Genomic DNA, 15,279 nt, shown 5'->3' on the forward strand with positions numbered 1-15,279 from the left:
CTGGAGAACTTTGTCCCAGCCCTGCCAAGTATGGTCACCTAGTTGGCATTGTAATTGGGACTTCAAAAGGCCATTATACGGTTCTATCAATCCAGCTGCTTCAGGATGATGGGGAACATGATAAGACCAGTGAATTCCATGAGCATGAACCCACTGCCACTCTTCTTTAGCCATAAAGTGAGTGCCTTGGTCAGAGGCAATGCTGTGCGGAATGCCACGATGGTGGATAAGGCATTCTGTGAGTCCACAGATGGTAGTCTTGGCAGAAGCATTGTGTGCAGGATAGGCAAACTCATATCCAGAGTAAGTGTCTATTCCAGTGAGGACAAACCTCTGCCCTTTCCATAATGGAAGAGGTCCAGTATAATCAACCTGCCACCAGGTAGCTGGCTGATCACCCCGAGGAATGGTGCCATAGAGAATGCTGTGTTGATCTCTGCTGCTGGCAAATTGGGCACTCAGCAGCTGCCATAGCCAGGTCAGCCTTGGGGAGTGGAAACCCTGTTGCTGAGCCCATGCATAACCTCCATCCCTTCCACCATGGCCACTTTGTTCATGGGTCCATTGGGCAATGACAGGGGTGGTTGGGGAAAGAGGCTGGGTGGTGTCCACAGATTGGATCATCCTATTCACTTGATTATTAAAATCTTCCTCTGCTGGGGTCACCTACTGGTGAGCATTCACATGGGACACAAATATCTTCACAGTTTTTTGACCACTCAGAGAAGTCCATCCACATACCTCCTCCACAGATTTCCTTGTCACTATTTTTCCAATCATGCTTCTTCCAAGTCCCTGACAATCCAGCCAAACCATTGGCTACAACCCATGAATCAGTATATAATTGCACATCTGGCCACTTCTCCTTCCATGCAAAGTGCACAACTAGGTACGCTGCTCAAAGTTCTGCCCACTGGGAAGATTTTCCTTCACAGCTGTGAAGGGATGTCCTAGAATGAGGCTATAGTGCTGCAGCTGTCCACTTTTGAGTGGTGCCTGCATATCGTGCAGAACCATCTGTGAACCAGGCCCTAATCTTCTCTTCCTCTGTCAACTGGTCATAGGGAACTCCCCATGATGCCATGGGTATAGGATGGGAGACAGAAGGCAGGGTACGAGGAGTGGGGACCATGGGCCTTTGAGCCACTTCCTCATGTAACTTACTTGTGCCTTCAGGACCTTCTCAAGCCCAATCACGTGTATGCCACTTCCATTTGATGATGGAATGCCGCTGTGCATGACCCACTTTATGGTCAGATGGGTCAGAAAGCACCCAGTTCTTGATAGGCAGCTGAGGTCGCATGGTGACTTGATGACCCATAGTCAAACATTCAGTTTCCACCAAAACCCAGTAACAGGCCAAGAGCCGTTTCTCAAAAGGAGAGTAGTTTTCTGCAGAAGATGGCAGGGTCTTGCTCCAAAATCCTAGAGGCCTCCACTGTGATTCACCTATGGGGGCCTGCCAAAGGCTCCAAGCAGCATCCCTATCTGCCACTGACACCTCAAGCACCATTGGATCTGCTGGGTCATATGGCCCAAGTGGCAGAGCAGCTTGCACAGCAGTCTGAACCTGTTACAGAACCTTCTCCTGTTCCGGACCCCACTCAAAACTGGCAGCCTTTCGGGTCATTCAATAAATGGGCCAGAGTAACACACCCAGATAAGGACTGTGTTGCCTCCAAAATCCAAATGGGTTCACTATTTGCCTCTTTCTTAGTTGTAGGAGGGACCAAATGCATCTTATCCTTCACCTTAGAAGGAATATCTCAACAGGCCACACTACTGGACTCCTAGATATTTTACTGAGGTAGAAGGTCCCTGAATTTTAGTCAGATTTATTTCCCATCCTCTGGCACACAAATGTCTCACCAATAAATCCAATGTGTTTGCTACTTCTTACTTACATAATGGATCCAATCAGCACAATGCCATCAATGTAATGGACCAGTGTGATATCTTGTGGAAGTGAAAAGCAATCAAGGTCTCTTCAAATAAGGTTATGACACAAAGCCAGAGAGTTGATACACCCCTGAGGTAGGACAGTAAAGGTATATTGCTGGCCTTGCCAGCTGAGGGCAAATTGCTTCCAGTGGACATTATGGACAGGAATGGAGAAAGAGTCATTTGCCAAGTCAATGGCTGCATACCAGGTACCAGGAGATAAGTTAATTTGCTCAAGCAATGAAACCACATCTGGTACAACAGCTGCAAATGGAGTCACAACTTGGTTAAGCTTATGATAATCCACTGTCATTTCCCAAGATGCATCTGTCTTCAGCACAGGCTAAATGGGAGAGTTGAACGGGGACGCGGTGGGAATCACCACTCCTGTATCTTTCAATTCCTTGATGGTGGCACTAATCTCTGCAATCCCTTCAGCGATGCAACATGGTTTTTGATTTACTATTTTTCCAAGCAAAGGAAGCTCTAGAGGTTTCCATTTGGCCTTTCCTACCATAATATCCCTCACCCTAACAGTCAGGGAGCCAATGTGGGGGTTCTGCCAGCTGCTAAGTATGTCTATGACAATTATGCATTCTGGCACTGGGGACATGACCACAGGATAAGTCCAGGGACCCACTGGACTCACTGTAAGTCAGAACTGAGCTAAAATTCCATTAATTACCTGACCTCCACAAGCTCCTACTTTAACTGGAGGACCATAATGATGTTTTGGGTCCCCTGGAATCAACATCAGCTTAGAGGCAGTGTCCAGTAGCCTTCCAAATGTCTGATCATTTCCCTTTCCCCAGGGCACAGTTACCCTGGTAAAAAGCCAGAGGTCTCCTTGAGGAAGGATGGGAGAAAGATTCACTGCATAAATTGTTGGTAATGTAGTAGGGTACTTCCTCAAGGGGACAAGTCTTCCCCTTCATTCGAGGGGTTATGTGTCTGTAAACTGGCTCAAGTCTGGAAATTGACTGAGGGTCCGTGATTCTCTGTTTTTATAATTCAAATTAGTCTTTTATCCATTCGAACTAGAAATTTTCTGCTTATATAAAGTAAGTAGGAATGCAGTAGGCTTCCTATCAATTTCACTTCTAGGAGCACCGTGACTAATTAGCCAATGCCAGAGCTCTACAGGAGTCAGACTATTCTGATTGCCACTTTGCCTCTGCTGTCCATTAAGGTAACTACACCCACCCTGCCTTTGATGGTTAAGTGCTACCACTTGGTCCCTGACACCTTGGGATCCAATTATTCCCATTGTATTTAAATTTTGTAATTGAGTGACTGCAATTCCCGCTGTTTATCTGACATACAGAGAAGAGCAATTACAAGGCTCTTCAAAGATGCAGGTGCTGCCCTCACAAATCTGTTTTGCAAGGCATTGGTCAAGGGTATATCTTCTGGGCTCCCCCCGCCAACCAGCTGGGATGAGTAGGTCTAAAGTGACTAATCCACTCCAACATCCCAATCTCTCTAAGCCTTTTGATCCCTTCCTCTACATTAAACCAAGGGACATCAGGCATTTTCAGCTTGTTCACAGTGGGCCATCTTTTAGTCCGTATGTCAGCTAACCAAGCAAATAAATCTTTTTTAACTCCCTGAGCTGCAACATTAAAAATAGAGTCCCCCTTTAGTGGGCCCAAATCAATAAATTCAGCCTGATCCAACTCTATGTTCCTTCCCCCTTTATCCCACACCCTTAATATCCATTCCCATGCCTGTTCTCCAGATTTCTGTTTATATAAATTAGAAAACTCAAGCAGTTCTTTTCTAGTGTAGCACACCTCCTCATGGGTCACACTCTCACCCTCACCTCTAGGGGCCCACCTGGACTTTAGTCTAGTTACAGGTCTAGAAGCCAACGGGGTGTTGGGGGTGGCTCCCAAGGAGAGTCAACATTATCTTGCCTGGCAGCTGCCTCCGGGAAGGCCATCCCTGTTGCCTCAGGCAGCGCAGGGTTTATCTCCTCAGACAAAGTTGGAAAGGCTTATGGCAGCATAGGTCTAGGAGGGGATGTTGCCAATACTGGGGATGAGGAAACTGTTCCTTCTGGCAAAAAAGGTTCATCAGAGTTTACAAACTCATTGTCCCCAGCTTCATCACAGTCCTCCCTCATATCCCCATTCCAAGTTGCAGGGTCCCATTCTTTTCCAATCAATGTCCTGACTTTAACAGTAGACACCTGACGAGGCTGTGCATGCACCTTTCATTGCAGGCCAACCACTCGCATGATAAGAGCTTGTGTCTGTTTTTCCACAATTTCAGTTCTTTCTCTACAGGAAATTAGACTCTCACTCAGGGCAACCTTAGCAGATTTGAGGCTTAGTATCTGCTTCTGAAGCCAGGAGATAGAATTCCTGAGTTTCATCACTTTGTCCACTGAACTTAGGAGCAACCAACCAATTTTGTTATATTCCTTTGTTCTCCACATATGATCAAAGGTCATATGTATAGAGTCACTAAACTCATTGTTTCTCATGAGTGATGAATCAGGAGTGTCAAATGCATTTGTTTTGCGTAGCTCTCTAAACAGTTCACATCAAGGACTATCAATGTTCTCCATACCATTAGAAGTAGAGTCCTTAGCATTTTGGGGTCTAATCATATTAAGCAACCACCTCTAGAAACCCCAAATCTCATGAAAGAACTCTATCCTTAATATTCTGTTCCTCTAGAACCACTCCTGCCAGTCCGAATTTCAAAACTGAAGAACTTGGAGTCTGATATTTGAGAGCAGGAAGCATCCAGCATGGAAAAAGATGTAGGCCCAGAGACTAGGCCAGTCTCTCTTTTCACGTTTTTTTTGCCTGCTTATATTCTAGCCATGCTGGCAGCTGATTAGACAGTGTCCACCCAGATTAAGGGTGGGTCTGCCTTTTCCAGCCCACTGACTCAAATGTTAATCTCTCTTGGCAACACCCTCACAGACACACCCAGGATCAATACTTTGTATCCTTCAATACATTCAGTATCAACCATGACAGTGACCTACCCAGGCCTGAGACCACACAGCTCAAGGGAACAAGTTCTCCTGCCATGTTATATAATAGTTTTTCTGAAGCGGAGGGAGAGCCTTTAACTGAGAGAGCTAGGCTCTGTGCTCCAAAAACCTCATCCCATCTTCGTATCAAGCCACACTTCCAATGGGCTTCTCCTAGCCGGTGAATGAGCATGGCAGGGATGTTTTAATGGCATGCATATGTTCTCCTAATAAAAGTTACAAACTTTAAGAGACAATGTCAGCAAGATGGCCAACTAGAAGCCCCTAGTACCCATCCCCACAACAAAGGCAACCAAAACAATAAATAAACAACTGCACTTCAACAAAAATAACCAAAAGACCGTGCCAGAATACATCAAATGAGTAACACAAACCCAGGTGACCACAGAACTTAGGATAACAACGTAAAGAACAGAATAGAGAACACCTGACCTCCACCACCTCATTCCCCAGCCAAGATCAGCTGAGAACCAGGGGGAACTTCTTCCTGCAGGGAAACGGTAAGGTAGGCAAGAGGATCTCAGTGCCCCTGGCAACACCCTGGGCTCTTCCAGTCCTCACCATTGGAGTCCCCTGCAGTTCTCACAGGCATTAAGCCCAGCTGAGAGAAATGCCTGGAGTCCACAAAGCTGTGGTCCCCCAGAGAGGGAGCCCACATGTGACTCACCCCGTGGCCTGTGGGGCTACTTCACTATACAATCTTGGGACTGAAACTATGGCTGGGGTGTGTCTTGCTCCAGGATGAATGCCCAGAACCACCCCCTACCTTGTGGCCCAACATCCTTAAGACCAGCTACAACCAGCTGTTACACCCATCCCTGTGGGGCCAAGTGGTACTGGAGCCACTCTACTTACCCGTCCTAGGTTCCAGGCCCTAGTGGCACCTTGCCCATCAGGTCTGAGCTGGAGCTGCACACTGGCTTCTCGGGAAACAGTGCTTTGGCAAAACCACTCCATCTACCTCTCCAGTCATACCTGCATCCTGCACCTAGGGGCCTGAGCTAAAGCTGTGCGCTGCCTCCTGGGAAAATGGTGTCTTGGCAGAACTATCCTATTAACCCCTCCCAGAGGCTGCTATAATACCCTGCACCTGGAGCTCAAACACAGCACTTCCTTCTGGGGAAACAGTGCTGAAGCAGAGCTGCTTCATCCACCTCTTCTAGTACTGCAGAATCCTGCCCCTGGGCATAAGCTAAAGCAGTATACTCCCTCCTGGAAATGGTGCTTCAGTAGAGGTACTCCATTTGCCCTTCTCCAGGCATCGCTGCCCCTTGCACCTAGGGGCCTGAACTTAAGCTGCACTCTGCCTGCCAAGAAAATAGTGCCTTGGAAGAGATACTCCCAAAACCCTTGCCAGTTACTGCTGTAGTTTGCTTCCTTGGGCTGGGGCAGAAACAACACCAGGCATTCAAGGGAAATGGTGCTATGGCTGCCCAGGTCAGTCCCACCTCTCTGGGTCTGAGCTGAAGCAGTACCCTGCCTCCTGGAGAAACACTGCCTTGGCTGTCCAGAGCAGTCATGTATCCTACTACCTAAGCTGAAGTGGTGCCTTGCCTCCTAGGGAAATGATGTCCGGGCTGCCCAGAACAGCCATACCCCTAGGCCTGAGCTGGGGAGGTGGTGCCTTAGCCAGGCTGAGCAACAACACATCCTGGGGCTTAGCTGATGTGGTACTCCACATCTCAGGGGAACAGAGCAGTGGCTGAGCTGAGACATCCCACCTTACAGACCAAACACTCTAGTACCTGCTTCCCTAGAGCTAGACTAGCCCTGTAGGGTCTGAGCTGCTAAGACACCCCTCTCCCTGGGGAGTAAAGTCATCGCTGTGTCTGCTCCTTGCCCCTCAGGATGCAAATAACAGCCGTGCTCAACCACCCTGGAGTACTTGCTGCCACTGCACCTGGTCTCACAGAATCTGGGATACAGCTGAGCCCCACCATTCCAGGGTCTAGTCACCAATGCAAGGTGCCTCATACCGTGGGACCTGAGATTCCACTGAACCCTATTAGCTGAGGTTCCCAAATTGCAACCATAACCTTCTTTCTGTTTCCAAACCTCCAGAGCACCCCTTCTTCCCCAGAGTCATGTCAGTGTTGTGCCCTGCCCCCATGGGTAGAATCACAGATACAACCTGGACCTCTGGCCTGAGCTGCTAGGAGGTGGCTCAGAGTCACAGATCATAACTCTTTGGGTAACCTACATCCAACCATACCAGAGAGCAAACCTGTATCCAAGATCCAGGTGCCATAAGGTTGATGAGACCCTGAGCCCAGGAGCCCAGCCCCACAGCCTCCCCTAGCACCTGTACCTGGAACCCGGTACCATTACAGCTGCTTGTTGGACATGTCAGAGCTGACAGCAAGAGGAATCCCCTGAGCTAAATCTGTCCATTATGGAGAAATTGAAAATAGGAGGACCCCAAAAGCCCTTGCCACCAAAGAACCTAACAACCTACAACCCCATCACTGCTGCCACAAATGTCTCCTCCTGGAATTCCCATAATATAAACTTTTGTTCACTTAATGTTGGCCCATAATTCTTGAAGGCTTTCTTCACTCATTTTCATTCTTATTTCCTGTTTTATGAGGCACCCACAGTTATTGCTGACATTGAAGGCAGCTGAAAAAGCTGCATGAAGACTATACCACTGCATTTACCCAGAAAAGAGACACCACACTCTTCCCAACTGGCAAACTAGACCTAAATGCAGGTAAAAGTATTTCTCTACGAAGGGATCTCTGAATTTGAAGACACATTGTTGGAAATTACCCAAAAGAAAAAAATCAAGAAATAAGAATGAAAAAGAGTGAAGAAAGCCTACAAGACTTATAGGACACCATTAAGTGAACAAAAGTTCATATTACGGGAATTCCAGAAAGAGAAGAGATGGAGAATGGCATAGGAAACCTATTAATTGAAATAATAGCTGAAACTTCCCAACTTTTAAGAGAGATATGGACATCCAGATCCAAGAAGCTTAAAGGTTCCCAAATGGATTCAATTCAAAAAGGTCCTCTTTGAGACACTTTAAGGTCAAATTGTCAAGAGACTAAGAGGGAATTCTAAAAACAGCAAGAGAAAAGTGTCAAGCCACATACAATAGAACCTCCAGCAGGCTCCAGTAGGCTAACAGAAACTTTATAGGTCAAGAGAGAATGTAATAATATATTCAAAGTGCTGAAAGAAAAAAATTGCCAGCCAAGAATAGCTATTCTTCAGAAGTGAGGGAAAAATAAAGTCTTTCCCAGACAAGCAAAACCTGAGGAAATTCATCATCACTAGGCCAGCCTTACAAGAAATGCTCAAGGGAGTCCTATATCTAGAAATGAATGACAATAATAACCATCAAGAAAATGCACAAAAGTATAATGCTCACTAGTAGAGCAGATACACAAAGGAGAAAGGCAAAAAAATCAAACCTCATCATCAAAGAAAACCAACAAAGTGCAATGATAAACAAAAGAGAGGAAGAAGAAAAGACAGGATACACAAAGCAACTAATAAAACCACAGAAGTAAGTACACACATATCAATAATAGTCTCGAATATGAGTGAATTCAGTTCCCCATGTAAATATCATAGACTGGCTGAATGGATGAAAGAAAAGCATAACCCAACATATACTGCCTATAAGAAACTCAGTTCACCTGCAAGGACACACACAGACAAAGTGAAGAGATGAAAAAAGATATTCCACACTAATAAAAAACAAGAAGCAGGAGTAGCTATAATTATATCAAATAAAATAAGACTTTATATCAAAAAACAAACAAAGAGATATCATTATATAATGATACAGGAATCAACTCAGCAAGAGGATGTAACAATTGTAAATATATACATATCCAACACTGGAGCACTCAGGTATACAAACTAAATATTGTTAGATCTAAAGAAAGGGATAAACTCCAATGCAATGATATCTGGGACTTCAACACCCCACTCTCAGAACTGGAAAGATCATCAAGATGGGAAATCAATCCAGAGAAATGCCGGATTTAAAGTGCACTTTAGATAAAATGGACCTAACAGACATATACAAAACTTTTCATCCAAAAAGTACAGAATACACATTCTTTTCATCAGCATATGGAACATTCTCTAGATCACATGTTGGACCACAAAATAAGTCTCAATGAATTTTAAAGATTATAATTATATCAAATATATTTTCTGACCACAATGGAATAAAACTAGATGTTAATAATAAGAGGAACTTTGAAAACTGTACAAATGCATAAAAATTACTAAACATACTCCTGAATGACTAAAGAGCCAATAAAGGTATTAAGAAGGAAGTTTAAAAATTTCTTGAAACAAAAGAAAATAATAACACAATGTACCACAACCTATAGGATACATCAAAAGCAGTACTAAGAAGTAAACTTGTAGCAATGAATGCCGAAATTCCCAAAAGTAAAAAAGATTTCAAGTATACAATACAATGATGCATCCCAAGGAACTAGAAAGTCAATAACAAACCAAATCCAAAATTAGTACAAAGAATAAAACAATAAAGATCAGAGTCGAACTTTTTTTAAATAGAGACTGAAAAAAAATACAAAAGACCAAGAAAATGCAAAATTGGCTTTTGGAAAAGATAAACAAAATTAACAAACCATTAGCAAGACTAACCAAGAAAAGAGAAAAGACCCAAATAAACTCAGAAACAAAAGAGAGACATTTCAACTGATACCACAGAAACACAAACCCAGGATCATTAGAAACTACTACAAAAAAACTACATGCCAACAAAGTGGAAAGCTAAGTGGAAATGGATAAATGCCTTGACACATACAACCTATCAAGATTGAACCAAGAAAAAATAGAAAGCCTGAATAGACCAATTCAGAATAATAAGACTGAATCAGTAATAAAATGTCTCTCAACAAAGAAAAGCCTAGGACCTGATGACTTCACTTGTTAACTACCAAACATTTAAGGAAGAATTAATATGAATTCTTCTCAAACTCTCCCAGAAAACTGAAGACAAGGGAATTCTTTCAAACTCATCCTATGAGGTCAGCATTACCCTGACACCAAAGCCAGAAAAGGACACGACAACAAAAATAAAATTAAATTAAATTTAAAAACCCGGCCAATATCCCTGATAAACATAGATGTAAAAATCCTCAACAAAATACTAGTAAACTGAATCCAGCAGCACATTAAAAAGATCATTCACAACAGCCACGTGGAACTTACCCCAGAGAAGCAAAAATGTTTTAACACATGCAAATCAATAAATGGGATATATCACATCAACAGAATGAAGGACAAAAGTCAAGTAATCATCTAAGTAGACCCAGAAAAAGCATTTGATAAAATTCAGCATTCCTACATGATAAATATTCTCCACAAGAAACATACTGCAACACAATAAAAGCCATATATGACAAACCCACAGCTAATATCACACTGAATGAGGGAAAGCTAAAAGCTTTTTCTCTATGAATTAGAACAAGATGAGCATGTCCACTCTCATTATTTCTATTCAACATAGTTCTAGAAGTCCTATCCAGAAAAATTAAATCAGAAAAACAAATAAATGACATCCAATTGGAAAGAAGAAGTCAAATTGTCCCTGTTTGCAGACAATATGATCTTATATATAAAATGACCAAAAAGCTCCACCAAAAAACTCTTAGAACTGATGTACAAATTAATTTACAGGATACAAATTAACATACAAAAATCAGCAGCATTTATATACACTAATAACAAACAAGCAGAAAAAGAAATCAAGAAATCAATCTCATTTACAATCACTACAAAATAAAATAAAATAAAAATACCCAGAAGTAAATTTAACCAAGGAAGTGAAAGATCTCCACAAGGAAAACTATAAAACGCTGATGAAAGAAACAGAAAAGGATAGAAACAAATGGAAAGACATCCTAGGATCATGGATTGGAAAAACCAACATTATGAAAATGACCATAGTACCAAAAACAATCTACAGATTCAATGCAATTCCTGCCAAAATAACAATGACAGAAATAGGGGAAAACCAATCCTAAAATTCATATGAACCACAAGACCCCAAATAGACAAAACAATCCTGAGCAAAAAGAACAAAGGTAGAGACTTGACAGTACCCAATTTCAAAATACACTACAAAGTTATAATAAACAAACAGCATGATAAACCAAAAACAGATCCATATATTTATGACCAACTGATTTTTGACAAAGGTGCTGAGAACATTCACTGGGGAAAGGGCAGTCTCTTCAATAAATGGTGCTGGGAAAACTGGATATCCATATGCAGAAGAATGAAAGCAAACCCCCACCTCTCACTATATACAAAAATGACTCAAAATGGATTAAATATTAAATGTAAGACCCAAAAATACTAAATTACTAGAAGAAAACATAGGGAAAACACTTCAGGACATTGGTCTGGGAGATTTTATGAATAAGACTTTAAAAGTCCAGCCACCAAAAACAAAAATAGACAAATGAGATTATATCAAACTAAAAAGTTTCTGCACAGTAAAGGAAACAACAGAGTGAAGAGACAACCAGTGGAATGGTAGAATATATTTACAAACTAGTCATCCACCAAGGATGAAAATATTTGCAAACTGTTCATCCACAAATAATTCATTATGGATTTATATCCAGAATACACAAGGAACTCAATTCAACAGGAAAAAAAATAATAAATGCCATTTTTAAATGGGCAAATGAACAGGTAGACATCTCTCAAAGAAGATATACCAATGGCCAACAAGTATACAAGAAAATGCTCAACATCGCTAATCATCAATGAGATATCACTTTGTCCTAGTTAGAATAGCTGTTATCAAAAGATAAAAAATAACAAATACTGGTGAGGATGTGTAGAGGAGGGAATTCTTTACGCTTTTGGTGGGAATGTAAACTAGTACAGCCACAATGGAGAACAGTATGGAGGTTCCTCAAAAAACTACAAATAGAATTATCGTGTGATCCAGCATTCCCACTACTGGGCATTTATCCAAAGGAAAGGAAATCAGTACATTAAAGAGACATCTGCACCCCCGTGTTTATTGCAGCACTATTCAAAATACCTAAGCCATGGAATCAACCTAAATGTCCATAAATGGATTAATGAATAAAGAAAATGTTGTGTATGTGATATACATATTCAATGGAATACTTTTTATCCATAAAAAAGAACATGTGACAGCATGGATGAGCTTACGTGAAATAAGCCAGGCACAGAAAAACAAATACCACATTTTCTCACACATATGTGAAAGCTAAAAAAGTAAATCTCACAGAAGTAGCAAGTAGGATTGTAGCTGCTAATGCCTGGGAATAAGAGAAAGGATAGCCAGAGGTTAGTTAGTGAATACAAAATTGCAGTTATGAAGGAGAAATAACTTCTAGTGTCTGTAGCACTGTAGGGGAGAATATAATTTACAACAATTTGTTGTATATTTTCAAATAGCTAAAAGAGCATATTTTGAATATTCCCAACACTAAAACAAACAACAAATGTTTGAGTTGAGGATATGCTAATTACCCTGATTTGATCATTACACATTGTATCCATGTATCAAAATATCACACTGTACCCCATCCCCATAGATATGTACAATTATTATGTCAATTAAAATAATAATTTTAAAGTTATAAACTTTAATACAAAATTTTTTAACATAAAATTTAATTTGAGATTTAGATAAGAAAGTAGATCAAGGGAACTAAGAATTAAGACTATTGGTTCAATTTAATCTGATTAAAATTATCATTGATAAAATACAAGATCAAAAACGTTCACTTCTGAAAAAAGTCTTCTGAGAAGTGCTTTCTTGAGGCAATAAAAGATACTCAAGTCATAAATCAGAAATGTTTTCATCTGCACATTATTCAACCTTTGTGCCTCTCAGGTACTCATCAAAATGCCTACGAATAGCAACTGAAATCGTTCCTTGTCACCACCTCTCTGACAAAATATGGGCCTCTCCCTCCAAGGATTACACTGATGAAATTTCTATAAGAATGAAAGGAGGAAATGCTAATTACATTCATGTATCTCTTTAAGTCTAGGTTATTGAAATATTGTGACAGCAAGAGGCAGCAAAGAAATAGCCTACTTGGCAAATCTATTAATAATGCATCATTACATTGCTCTTGAATTCAGCACAATTTTCTAAAATTGATAAATTCAGTACAATATTTCATACATAAACCAACCACTCAATGAAACAGGAATTCAGGCAGGAAGATTTTTTGTCAATATTTTTTCCTGATAGTATTTTTAAATATTTGTATAATCAGAGAAATACAGATTTAATACAGAGAAATACACACTGAATGTGACAATCATGTGAATATTTAAGATTAAACACAAGACTTCTAAAGAGTGTCCCACTTACTGCAGTCAGCTTCAAGCCACTCCCCAGATTTTCCGGGGTTCAAGTTCATGTCTCTACTATTGGGTGTACTTCACTGGAAAACTGAGAAGCAGATGTTTTTGGAAAGTGTCTTGACTTTGCAAGCAAAGAGGAGCCACCTAAAATTCAAAGTAGAAGAATTATATCAGCCTATAGGAGAATCCACTGGAGGAGAGACATCCCGGGGTTGCAATGATTTCAGTTTATAATTAAGATTCCTTGTATAATGGCATGTTCAGTGGTGATAAAAGAAGAAATTAAACTTTTACTCTATGAAAATTTTCTAATAATCTTATGTCTACTGTATGCCCACTAAGCTAATATCATAGCCTCTTACAAGCTGTTGCCAAACTGCAGTCTACCCATCAATCCTTTCCTACTACTCTGTCTTTAAAAGCTCTCTTCCCTCAATTCAATGTCATTACAAAAAAAGAAAAGCATCAGAGTTATGAAAAGTGAACCCAGGACTCAGTTATCCCAAACATTGTTTTCTTATCTTTGTCTATATATTGCAAAGCACAGTGTTAGCAAAGATTGAAGGACCTAGAAATCACTATTTTGAAATCTTAAATTGGAGAAAGCACAATTGCTTCTAGAGAGCGTATGATTTCAGTTTTCCAAATGCATGCTGAAACACTAAGGAAGCTGGTTTGCCCTAATGAGGTGTCAAAAACTAAACAAGGTGTTTGCTCACACTTCCTTATGTTCATTTTTTTAAAATTTCTCTTTTTGGAAGAAATCATGATAACTCTGTCTTTGAAATTCACACAAAGAACTTTCATCATATTTTTTCTGTCCTCCAATAGTTCACATTTCTCCTCCCCCTATATGTTGCAAAATGTACTATTGAAAACATTCAATACATAGATGGACAAATAGATAGATGGTTAGACGGAGAGAGAGAGAGAATAGATAGATGGATATACAAGTAGATAGGCAATAGATTGATAGGTAGATAGGTAGATGGATAGGTAGGTAGACAGACAATAGGTAGATGGATAGATAGACAAATAACAGATAGATAGGTAAATAGATACAGAGGCAGACATAGCTAGAGATATGTAAATTGCATATGTACATGCATCTATACATACCAGGATTGGAGATAAAACGTGGATAAATGACTACGCTTATTTGACTTAGGGTAAAATAGAAATGTTTACATTTTCAATCCTTCTGTATGATTTAATACTGAACAATTCAAGTTATCTTGGAACCATACTGTCTGAAAGATTAGCCACCAGCCACAAATGGTTGTGTAAATTTAAATTTTAATTAATTCCATATGAACTTTAAAGTAGTTTTTTCCAATTCTGTGAAGAAAGTCATTAGTAGCTTGATGCGGGTGTCATTGAATCTATCAATTACCTTGGGCAGTATGGCCATTTTTACAATATTGATTCTTCCTATACATGAGCATGGAATATTCTTCCATTTGTTTGTGTCCTCTTTTATTTCGTTGAGCAGTGGTTTGCAGTTCTCCTTGAAGAGGTCCTTCACATCCCTTGTAAATTGGATTCCTAGGTATTTTATTCTCTTTGAAGCAATTGTGAATGGGAGTTCACTTCTGATCTGGCCCTCTGTTTGTTATTGGTGTATAGGAATGCTTGTGATTTTTGCACATTGATTTTGTATCCTGAGACTTTGCTGAAGTTGTTTATCAGCTTAAGGAGATTTTGGGCTGAGACGATGGGGTTTTCTAAATATATAATCATGTCATCTGCAAATAGGGACAATTTGACTTCCTCTTTTCTTAATTGAATACCCTTTATTTCTTTCTCCTTCCTGCATTGCCAAGACAATCCTAAGCCAAAAGAACAAAGCTGGAGGCATCATGCTACCTGACTTCAAACTATGCTACAAGGCTACAGTAACCAAAACAGTATGGTACTTGTGCCAAAACAGAGATATAGACCAATGGAACAGAAAACAGTCCTCAGAA

The sequence above is a fragment of the Chlorocebus sabaeus genome, chromosome 4, assembly GCF_047675955.1.
Source record: "Chlorocebus sabaeus isolate Y175 chromosome 4, mChlSab1.0.hap1, whole genome shotgun sequence".
Taxonomy (NCBI): Eukaryota; Metazoa; Chordata; class Mammalia; order Primates; family Cercopithecidae; genus Chlorocebus; species Chlorocebus sabaeus.